Raw genomic sequence first — 12,120 nt, 5'->3', positions numbered from 1 at the left:
GTTAGGCTGGCGTTGAACGGGGGCGCGCGCCACCTCGCGGGCCCGCAGCCGGGGGCGCAGAGGGATCCTGTTTCCCGACTTGGCGACTTTTGCTCCCAGGGGGCGTCGCGGGCGGAATAACGGTTCCTGTGGAGGCTCTTGGGAGCGGGCCAGGCGGCACCCAGTGCGGGGGCGCCCTGGGCTTCCAGGGTAGGCGTGGGCTCCGCCTGCGGCGAGGGGCAGAGGCCGAGCCGAGTGGGTGGGCGCAGGGCCCGCCTGGCGGCCGGGGAAGCCTGCCAGCCTCGCGAGGTTCGAGGTTGGAGGCTTCAGTGACGGCGTGGTGGACAGGAGGCTGTCCTAGGGGCCTGGTCTTTGGGCTGCTCCCCACCCCCCCGCCAGTCTCCAGACGCCCACCTGCCTGAGAGCCACCTGATGAACTCCCGCTTCCTCGCCATGCCACTCTACCAATTGTGCGGCTGGAATTAACAGTCAGAGAACCCTTGGCAGTTATCTTGTAAAGCAGAATTATGGTTTATTGGGGGTGGGGCGGGGGTGGTTAATGCTTTACTTTGCTCAGTGTAACATTTAAAATGCCCCGCAATTTTCCTATTTGCCTTTTATTGCTTGTTGGTGTTTTATTTCTGTTCTTTTTTCAATTAACTGAGATTCTTAAATAAAAGAAAGTGGCCCCGCATCTCCAGACCTCTGGGAAGCCCTGTGTGAAGAACCTGGGTCTTCTAGCTGAGGCATCGCCACTCCATCCTGGAGGCACCTGGGAGCCATAGGAGACCTTGAAGTAGAGAGATCAGGGCTCAGAGCTCTGAATTTTAGGAAGGGATGAGGAAGCACACAGAGGCTGGGGGACAGTCAAGAAACTGTTGCCTTTGCAAAGAGACTCAGTTTACATGCAAAATTTTATTTATTCAGCAAACCCTTTACAAAGCACTTACTATGTGCCTGGCCTTGTTTTTAGTGTTTTGCAAACATGTAATTTTCATAACAATCCTATGAGGTAAGGACCTCACTTACAGATGGAGAAATTGAACTGCTGAGAGGTTAAGTATTTTTGTCACACAGCCAGTAAGTGGCAGGACGGAGATTAGAACTGATCTGTGCTCTGATTGCTTAGCTCTGCTGTCTCTCCTCTGATTGTACTAGTGGAATTGCGCAGCCAAGGGAAAGGAGGCCAAACTTTATCCTGTGCACTGAGCTAGTCTTTGCCCCTTGGGGTCAGGAAACTAGAAGTATGGCTAGATATCTGGTAGAAAAGGACCTTCCTCCAACCCAAATCCCTCATTTTTTGAGTTAAGAAAATTGAGGTTCAGAATGGGGAAGGGACTTTCCAAGTTCCCACGGGGAAACCCAGATGGCCTGGCTTCCAGTTAAGATGCCAGGCCACTGCACCTTGCTCGGAAGTGATGGTCCATGCAGCTGCCCCTGTGCAGGCCAAATTTCCATTTAAAAAAAGACTTTGGGAGTTCTCTTGTAGTGCACTGGTTAAGGACCTGGCATTGTCACTGCAGCAGCTTGGGTGGCTGCTGTGGTGCAGGTTCAGTCCCTGGTCCCAGAACTTTCATATGCCCTGGGTGCAGCCAAAAAAAAAAAAAGACTTTTCCCAACAATTTAGCAGTGTATAACACAGGAGGTGGGGAGCAAGGGGCTCATGGAGGATGGACTTATGGGATTTCCTTAATGCAGCTGTCTACTTACTGTGGTATAGACTCATTACAGACCAGTGTATTAAACCTGCTGTTTTACAGATAGGGTGACTGAGATCCAAAGAGAGAGAGAGCCATACATCTAAAAATAGGACATCTCTGGGACCGGCCCTAGAAGAAGACAAAAAATAAAAAATAAATAAAAAGTAAAAATAGGACATCTGGGGCTGGAATTTACCCTTGTGACTCAAAAGGAGTCTTTGTACATATAAGTAAAATATTATACGTTTTAAGAGTCTCATGCTCTACCGACTGTGCTAGCCGGGCAACCTCTAAAAACTTTATTTATTTAGTCTTTTTAGGGCTGCACCCGCGGCATATGGAAGTTCCTAGGCTAGGGGTCAAGTTGGAGCTGTAGCCACCACAGCCACAGTGACTTGGAGTCCAAGCCTCGTCTGTGACCTACATTGCACCGCTGGATCCTTTAACCCAGGATGATGAACCTGACTAGCATCCATGAGGACACAGGTTTGATCCCCCGCCTCACTCAGTGGGTTAAGGATCCCAAGTTGCTGCAAGCTTCAGTGTAGATTGCAGATGCGGCTCGGATCCAACTGGAGCTGTTGCTGCCAGCCTACATGCCACTTACGCAGACCCACAGCTGAATTTGTGACCTAGGCCTAGCCAAGCGGAGCATCTCATTCCTCTGACAGCAGTCATTGGCCTAAGGGTCAGACCTGTGACCTCCAGCGCATTAGAGCATTCCTGGGGATTAGTGCAGGAAGCAGGGGCTGGGGAAGAATTCTTTCCTGGGGGGTTTCTCAGTAGCTGCAGCCATTTTTTTCTGTCACAAGGAGATGACCTTTCTACAGTAAGAGACAAGCAGACCAACAAGGAAAGGAAAGCAGAGGCAGATACCGAGGGTTGAATTGCTGCTTCCAGAGGCCCTGGTTTCTGAAGCTGTTTAATTCTGTGACTTATCTGGCTAGTTCTTCAGGCTAGGTGAGCCAGTAAATTTCTTTTCTTTTCTTTTTTTCCTTACAGTAATTACATTTTTTCCCCCTTCCATCCTTCCTTTCATTTTTGTCTTTTTAGGGCCCCACCTGCGGCATATGGAAGTCCCCAGGCTAGGGGGTGAATCAGAGCCACAGCTACTGGCCTTTACCACGGCCACAGCAACACCAGATCCAAGTCGAGTCTGCGACCTACATCACAGCTCATGGCCACACCGGATCTTTGACCCCCTGAGCAGAGACAGGGATTGAACCTGTGTCCTCATGGATACCAGTAGGATTTGTTACCACTGAGCCATGAGGGGAACTCCTAGAATTTCTTTTTGTTATTTGTAGCCAGGAAACAAACCCAGAACCTCTGGCTCTCAGGCCCCAGGGTCTGTTCTTCTAAAGTTAATTACAGCAGGGTGTCAGTGAGTCAGTGAGCGAGTCCATTGTGCCAGCAGCTTGCTAAATGCATCATTTCTTTCTTTCTTTTTTTTCTTTTTTTTTTTTTTTTTGTCTTTTTGCCATTTCTTGGGCCACTCCCATGGCATATGGAGATTCCCAGGCTAGCAGTCTAATCAGAGCTGTAGCCGCCGGCCTATTCCAGAGCCACAGCAACGCGGGATCCAAGCCGAGTCTGCAACCTACACCACAGCTCAAGGCAACGCTGGATCCTTAACCCACTGAGCAAGGTCAGGGATCGAACCCGCAACCTCCTGGTTCCTAGTCAGATTCGTTAACCACTGAGCCGTGACAGGAACGCCTATTTCTTTTATTTTTTATTTTTTTATTTCTTCTTTTTTTCTTTTTAGGGTCGCACCTGTGGCATATGGAGGTTCCCAGGCTAGGGGTCAAATCGGAGCTGCAGCCCTGGCCTATGCCACAGCCACAGCCACACCAGATCTGAGCCAAGCCTGTGACCTGTGCCACAGCTCATGGCAACACCAGATCCTTAACCCACTGAGTGAGGCCAGGGATCGAACCCGCATCCTCGTGGATACTAGTCAGATTCTTAACCTGCTGAACCACAGTGGGAACTCCTAAATGTGTCATTTATTTAGTGGACCAAAACTAAAGCCTGAAGGCTAACTATGGGACCTTGGGAAAAAGAACCCCCTTCCCCAGGTCCTGTGGCTCCTGAACTATCTTTTTTAAGGACTGAAAAGATCAGAGTTTTTGTAGAAGTGTGGCCAAGGGCTTCTGAACCTGAATCCCCCCATAAAACTGAGTTCCCTCACTGAGTTTAGGATTAATCTACCTAAAACGCAGTCCCTTTCTTGTCCCCTCTGACCTCAATCTTGTGCTAACTGAACACTTATCAACCACAGTCAGATGACTGAAGTTGCTGTTGTCGATAACATCATTAAGGGACCCAAATTGCTGTTGCAGATATCATCATTAAACATGCAGACGCCGGTTGTTTCTCCAGGGCGGGATGAACTCACAGATTCCCTGGGCCACGGACCACCTGGCTAGAGACATCCTGACTCCTGAAACCGTGTTGAGGAGATGCCAGGGGGGTGGTGATGAATCCCAGCCTCTTCATTCTTCCCCTTCAAAAAAAAAAAAACCCTAACGCAAAACCCAAGCTGGAGCAGTGCTGAGGCTTCTCTTCCCCCTCCCTGGCTTGGCATCCTGAAATCAATCCTTACTTGGCTGTGGACTCCCGTTGTCCAAGTTGGGCTTTCTGTGCCATGGGCACCTGAGCCCTTGCTTGGCTTCGATTCTGCCCTGGTCGAGAAGGACACTTCACGATGGGGAGATGACACCAGACTGTGATGCCCTCTTCTGCAGTGAAGGACTACTCCTTCCCCTGCCTCCCTCCTGCCGCATGCTTCCTCTTTTTTATTTTTATTTTTTGGCCACATCCATGGCATGTAGAAGTTCCTGAGCCCGAGATCAAACCCTTTCCATAGCAGTGACCCCAGCTGCTACAGTGACACCAGATCCTTAACCCTCTGCACCACAAGGGAACTCCAATGCTTCTTCATTCTTATCAGCAATTCTTTCCTTCTCTCTTTGTTTTTTGTTTTTGTTTTTTTGTTTTTTGCTTTTTGGGGCCACACTCGTGGCACATGGAGGTTCCCAGGCTAGGGGTCCAATCGGAGCTGTAGCCACCGGCCTACACCAGAGCCACAGCAACGCAGGATCCGAGCCGCCTCTGCGACCTACACCACAGCTCATGGCAACGCCGGATCCTTAACCCACTGAGCAAGGGCAGGAACCGAACCCGCAACCTCAGGGTTCCTAGTCGGATTCGTTAACCATGACGGGAACTCCGCATTTTTTATTTTTTATTATTTTTTAAGTTATAGTTGATTTACAATGTTCTGTCAGTTTCTGCTATATGGCAGTGACGCAGTCATACATATGTATGTATATATCCATTCTTTTTCACACGTTATCCTCCATCATGTTTCATCACAAGTATCTAGATACAGTTGCCTGTGCTATACAGCAGGATCTCATTGCTTAGCCACTCCAATTGCAATAGTTTGCTTCTACTAACCCCAAACTCCCAGTCTCTCCCACTCCCTACCTCCACCCCTTGGGCACAGAACCACAAGTCTGTTCTCCATGTCCATGACTGTGTTTCTTTTCTGTAGATAGGTTCATTTGTGCCATGTATTAGATTCCAAATGTAAGTAATATCACGTGGTATTTGTCTTTCTTTTTCTGACTTAGTTCATTTACTATGAGAGTCTCTAGTTTCATCCATGTTGCTTCAAATGGCATTATTCTGTTCTTTTTTATGGCTGAGTAGTATTCCATTGTGTATGTATATCACATCTTCTTAAGCCATTCACCTGCCCTTGGACATTTAGGTTGTTTCCATGTCTTGGATAACGTGGATAGTGTGGCAGTGAACATAGGGGTACACGTATCTTTTTGAATGAAAGTTTTGTCTGGATATATGCCCGGGAATGGGATTTCTGAATTATATGGCAGTTCTATATTTGGTTTTCTGAAGTACCTCCATACTGTTTTCCATAGTGGGTTGTACCAATTTACATTCCCATCAACAGTGCAGGAGGGTTCCCTTTTCTCCACACCCTCTCCAGCATTTGTTATTTGTTGATTTATTTATAATGGCCATTCTGATTGGTGTGAGGTGGTACCTCATTGTAGTTTTGATTTGCATTTCTCTAATAATTAGTGATGTTGAGCATTTTTTCAGGTGCCTGTTGGCCATCTGTATATCTTCTTTGGAGAAACGTCTTTTCAGGTCTTCTGCCTGTTTCGCAATTGGGTTTTTGTTTTTTGTGTTTGTTTTTGTTTTTGTCTTTTTAGGTTCCCAGGCTGGGGGTGGAATCAGAACTGTAGCTGCTGGCCTCTACCACAGCCGTAGCAACTCGGGATCTGAGCTGAGTCTGTGACCTACACCATAGTTTGGGCAATACTGGATCCTTAACCCATTGAGCAAGGCCAGGGATTGAACCTTCGTCCTCATGGATACTAATTGGGGTTGTTAACCACTGAGCCACCACAGGAACTCTGGTTTTGGGTTTTTTGTTGTTGTTGTTGTTGTTGTTGCTATTGCATTCTTATCAGCCATTCTGACCTGATAATATGCATTGCATTTTTGAGAGAGAGGCCTTATGTAAGTGCAAGGTACTTTCATTGCTAAGTCTTTTTAGAAAATAATTGAAGTATAATGGCATAATTTTTATTAGTTTCAGGCATCCAACATAATGACTTGAAATTTGTGCCTCTTGTGAAAGATCACTACAAGAATGTAGTTCATAGCTAAATCATTTTAGATTGCAAAACCCTAATTAGTCACATCGTTAAATTTAATTGCCCCCAGGCTTCATGGCGAAAACAGGAAGAGCCTCTCCCATTAACTGTATATGCTTAGTATGCCTCACTCTTTTGAGCTTCCAGCTCACAGAGCCAGTGCCTTGTTGCCACTTCCATTGGGATGTCTTACCATCCCTTCCCGATTGGCCTGCCCAAGCCCGAACCTTCCATCTCCCACTTCAGCTCCCAGATCGCCCCTTCTGTTGTCTCCCTCTCATTGTACATGCTCTGTTCACTCAGTGGGACAAGCTAAAGACCTGGGAGTCATTTTTGAGACTTCACTCTCTACGAGCCACCATGGTTGATTCATGACCAAGTCCTGCCAGTCATAGCTCCAGAAACATCATCCTCATTGTCCAGTGTCCCCACTCTATCCAAGCTATTGTCCCTTGCTCAGATTTCTGCATTCGTCTCCTCACCAGCCTTCCTGTCTCTATCCACGTTTGGTTCCCTCCTACCCATTCCCAGAACAGCTAGACTGGTCTTTGAGACTTTCAATCCTGTCAATTTCCTGGTTTCTTATAGCACTGGAAATAAAATTTGGACTCCTGGGGCATCTGCCTACCTCTCCAATCTCGTCTGGTGGCTGTCGTCCCCTCCCAAGGACACCACAGCCACAACAGCCTTCCTATTCCTGAACTGTGCTAAGCTCATTCCTGAATTAGAGCTTTTGGGTTTTGTATATATTCTTTTTTCTCACTTTATCATGCTCCATCGTAAGTGACCAGACCTAGTTCCCGGTGCTACACAGCAGGATCTCATTGCTTATCCACTCTAAAAGCAAGAGTTTGCATCCATTAACCTCAAGCTCCCAATCCATTCCACTCCCTCTACCCCCCGCCTTGGCAACCACAAGTCTATTCTCCAAGTCCATGAGTTTCTTTTCTGTGGAAAGATTCCTTTGTGCCGTATATTTGATTCCAGATATAAGTGATATCATATGGTATTTGTCTTTCTCTTTCTGGCTTACTTCGCTCAGGATGAGAGTCTCTAGTTCCATCCTTGTTGCTGCAAAGGACATTATTTTGTTCTTTTTTATGGCTGAGTAGTATTCCATGGTGTATACATACCACATCTTCCTGATCCGGTCATCTGTCGATGGACATTTGGGTGGTTTCCATGCCTCAGCTCTGAATGAGAGCTGTTGTCTATGGCTCTTCCTTCTGCTCCTCCCTTGAATCTCACTTTCTCAACCATGTTCCCAACTCAAGGTTCATCTCTTCAAATGCTCTTTCCATGACTGCCCCTCTTTCTAAGGAAGATTCTCCCTACTGCTGCTTACTCAGTGTTTTAACATCTTTGTTTTGTTCTCACAGGAATTGTAATTAATTTTTTTCTTTGCTCATTTTCTGTCTCCTTACAGGATGATAAGCTTCATGAGGGAGAGGCCTTGTCTTGTACACTGTGGTATCCCTAGTATGTACTCAGTGCAATTAGCTGGATGAATGAATAAAATCAGTAAGAAGAAAATAAACCCAAATACGTGACACCAACAGGAAGTCATAGGAGAGAGTGTACAGAGAGCCAAGACTGGGTACACCAGAGGGTGCCCAGACTCTGCCCCACAATTTCAAAGGAGAGAGATCACACTTTTTAAAATCACTTAGTGGATTTTATTTCATTTACAGGTGTACAGCAATCATCACAACCAAAATTTATAGCATTTCCATCCCAGACCCTCAGTGCATCCCCCAACCTGTATCATTTGAGAGAGACCACACAGTTTCTAAAGGAGCCAGTTGGAGTTCCCGTCGTGGTGCAGTGGTTAACGAATCCGACTAGGAACCATGAGGTTTCGGGTTCGGTCCCTGCCCTTGCTCAGTGGGTTAAGGATCCGGCGTTGGCGTGAGCTGTGGTGTAGGTTGCAGACGCGGCTCGGATCCCGCGTTGCTGTGGCTCTGGCGTAGGCCGGTGGCTACAGCTCCGATTCGATCCCTAGCCTGGGAACCTCCATATGCCGTGGGAACAGCCCAAGAAATAGCAAAAAGACCCAATAAATAAATAAAGGAGCCAGTTCGAGGGAGTGGGATGGGCTGGGGGTTTGGGATGGAAATGCAAAACTGGGTTGTGGTGATCATTGTACAATGACGAATGTAACAAAATTCACTGAGTTAAAAAGAAAAGAAGAAAAAGTTCAAAAAAATCATCCAGCATTGTCTCTGCTGTGAGCAGGGTCACTGCTGTGGCACGGATTTGATCCCTGGCCCAGGAACTTCCACATGCCGAGGGCACCATCCAAAGATATGAAAACAAAACAAAGCAAAGACAGAAAGAGTGACTTGTCCAGGGGGACAGAGCTGGCAATTGAGGGGTCGCCCTAGGATGTCTTCTGGCTGAGGGTGTGGTGTTTTCCTCTCTGCCACACTTCTCTCTGGAGGGAGCCTGGCTGCCCAGCCCAGCCTGGTTTGGCCGTATCACTTAGACTTGGAAAGAGTTTGGAAAAACAGACTGTGGGGTGGTAAATTAATGTAGTGCTTTTAGAAAGCATTTGGCAGGATTTATCACATTATAAAAGGAATTTATTATGATGATTATTATTTTGCTTTTCAGGGCTGTACCTATGGCATAAGGGGGTTCTCAGGCTAGGGGCTGAATTGGAGCTGCAGCCACAGCAACGCCAGATCCCAGCCGAGTCTGCAACCTACACCACAGCTCATGGCAACGCCATTGAACGAGGCCAGGGATCAAACCCTAGTGTTGCCATGGATACGAGTTGGTTTCGTAACCTGCTGAGCACAACGGGCACTCCAAGAAGCATGTATTCATGGACACAAGAATTCCCCGAGATAGACTTGCCCAAGAATGCAAATGAATGTGTTCCAGACGGTTCACTGTAACATTTTTTTGTAATGGTAAGAATATGGAATAATAACACCCAAGGCTTTTGGGTACTCACTGTGTTCCAGGACAGCATCTCATATACTTCACAGAGTAATTCTATGAGGTGGTTGTTAATATATTTCACTTTGCAAGTGGATAATGAGCTGGTAACTTCCCCCAAGGACCTACAGCCAGTGACAGCTGGGAATTTAACCCAGAGCTGCACACTTAACCATTATGCTATACTATCATCTTCCTTCCTTCCTTCCTTCCTTTCTTTCTTTCCTTCTTTCTTTCTTTCAGCATGTAGAAGTTCCTGGGCCAGGGATCAAACCCGTGCCACAGTAGCCACTTGAGGAGCCACTCCAGTGACAATGCCAGATCCTTAACCCACTGTGCCACAAGAGAACTCCCTACACCACCCATTTAGAACCACCCAAATATCTATCCCAGGTGGGAACACATTACATAAATATGGCATTTGAAAATTTCATGCTATATGTCCCTTCCACCATAAACGATTATAAAACTGAACCAAATACATGAAGAAACTGTTTTTGGACTTTGTTTCGTTAGCAGTGTGACTCCCAAGTGAAGGGGAGTCACGTGCAGAGTGAACCCCACTGTCTCCCTGGCTTTCTGCCTGATGGCACTTTCCAATGCACTATGAGGTGAAATTTAAGCAGGACACAGCAGAAACTTAACATTTGAAGCTGTCCGGGCATCTGGGAATTGTGGGCCAGCATGTTAGGCGATGTATAGAAAAGGACTTCTAGACGTTTACATATGGATTTTCTTAAGTCTTCAGCCAAATATTAAAGACTTAAGTATGTGTAGGGGAGACCTCACAGGCCTGGCAGGGAGCAGCCACAGGGCCCACAGCGCTGGGAGACACAGGAGTTCCTATCAACCAGAATCAAGGACCTCATTAAACACTCTGAGCAACCAATTGAGACCCCATGGAGGCCATGCATTAGGAGTAGGAACACTCCAGCCCTCACACTGTATCATTCTAGACCATTCCAATAAAGCTTAAAAATAAGCCTCAGAAAGCTCAATCTGTCTACCAATAAATTTATTTTTGGCCAGAACAAGAGACAATAGCCTTTGAAGGAAGTCAACAAAATCCTGACGGCCAAAAAAGACATTCATAATGTCCAGCAAAAAATATAGAATTGCTAGATGTGAGAAAAAAGGGGGGTGTGTGTCAAGAAAATGTGACCCATTTTTTAAAAAGGCAATAGAAATTGACCCATAGATGACACATGCTGAAAGAGCAGAGTTTATTTTATTTTATTTTATTTTTTGCTTTTTCAGGGCTGCACCTGGGGCATATAGAAGTTCCCAAGCTAGGGGTCGAATCAGAACTATAGCTGCTGGCTTACACCACAGCAACAGCAACAGCAACCCAGGATCCAAGCCACATCTGAGATCTACACCACAGCTCATGGCAACATGGGATTCCCCAACCCACTGAGCAAGGCCAGGGCTGGAAGCCACATCCGCATGGTCACTAGTCAGTTTCATTTCTGCTGGGCCACAAGGGGAAATCCTATTTTTTTTTTTTTTTTTTTTTGTCTTTTTGCAATTTCTTGGGCTGCTCCCACGGCATATGGAGATTCCCAGGCTAGCGGTCTAATCAGAGCTGTAGCCACCGGCCTACGCCAGAGCCACAGCAACGCGGGATTGGAGCTGTGTCTGCAACCTACACCACAGCTCACGGCAACGCCGGATCCTGAACCTACTGAGCAAGGGCAGGGACCGAACCCGCAACCTCATGGTTCCTAGTCGGATTCGCTAACCACTGCGCCACGACAGGAACTCCAGGGAAGTCCTATTTTAAACAGCCATTATAAACATACTTACAGATTAAAAGGGAGAGTTCCCTTGTGGCTCAGCAGGTTAAGGATTCAGTATTGTGGCTCTGGTTACAGCCATGGTACAGGTTCAATACCTGGCCCAGGAACTTCCCTATGCCTCAAGTGTGGCCAAAAAAAAAAAAAAGAATCAAAAGGAGAAGATTAACATATAGGGTAGACAGATGGAAAAGCTCACTAATGAAATGGAAACTGTAAGAAAAAAAATTCTAGAAATGAAAAATATAGCCTCTGAAATATAAATTCACTGGGTAGAATTAATAGCACACTGGAACTACAGAATGAAAGATTAGTGAAGTTGAAGACAGGAACATAGGAGTTATACAGAAATGCTCACAGAGGGAAAGAAAGGCTGGAAAAAGAAAAAAGGACAATGACTACTGGACACTATCAAATGATCTAACATGTGTATAATTGCAGTCCTAAAATAAGAGGAAAGAAAGATTGGTAGGAAAAAATATTTAAATAAATGGCGGCCTTGACACAACATTGTAAATCAACCATATTTTAATTAAAAACATTTTTTTTAAAGAAATGTGGCTAAACTGTTTCAGAACTTGAAGAAAAATATCAATTCACAGATCCCAGAATCTCAATGAACCTCAAGCAGGAAAAAACAACAAAACAAAACAAAGTAAATCGAAACTTATAGAGTTTTATTAGAAAAAATAAATTTAAAAAATTAAAATGCCCTTAAAAAAGAGAGAGAGAGAGAGAGAAAAAATCACACCTTGGCACAGCAGTCAAATTGCTACAAATAAAAAATAAAGAGTAAATCTTGAAAATACCTGGAGGAGAAATACACATTTCAAGGAGAACAAAACTAGGAATGATCACTGATTTTTCACCAGAAATAATGATATCCAGAAGACAATGAAAAAGTACAATTAACCTGGGAATCTACGACCAGAAACAATCTGCCAAAGACCAGTGATGGTGTGGTTGGGTGGGAGGGGTGGTTCAAAGGGCGTATGGGAACTCTCTGTA

Source organism: Sus scrofa, chromosome 2 (assembly GCF_000003025.6).
Source record: "Sus scrofa isolate TJ Tabasco breed Duroc chromosome 2, Sscrofa11.1, whole genome shotgun sequence".
NCBI classification, from domain to species: Eukaryota; Metazoa; Chordata; class Mammalia; order Artiodactyla; family Suidae; genus Sus; species Sus scrofa.
This window is presented reverse-complemented; position numbering follows the sequence as displayed.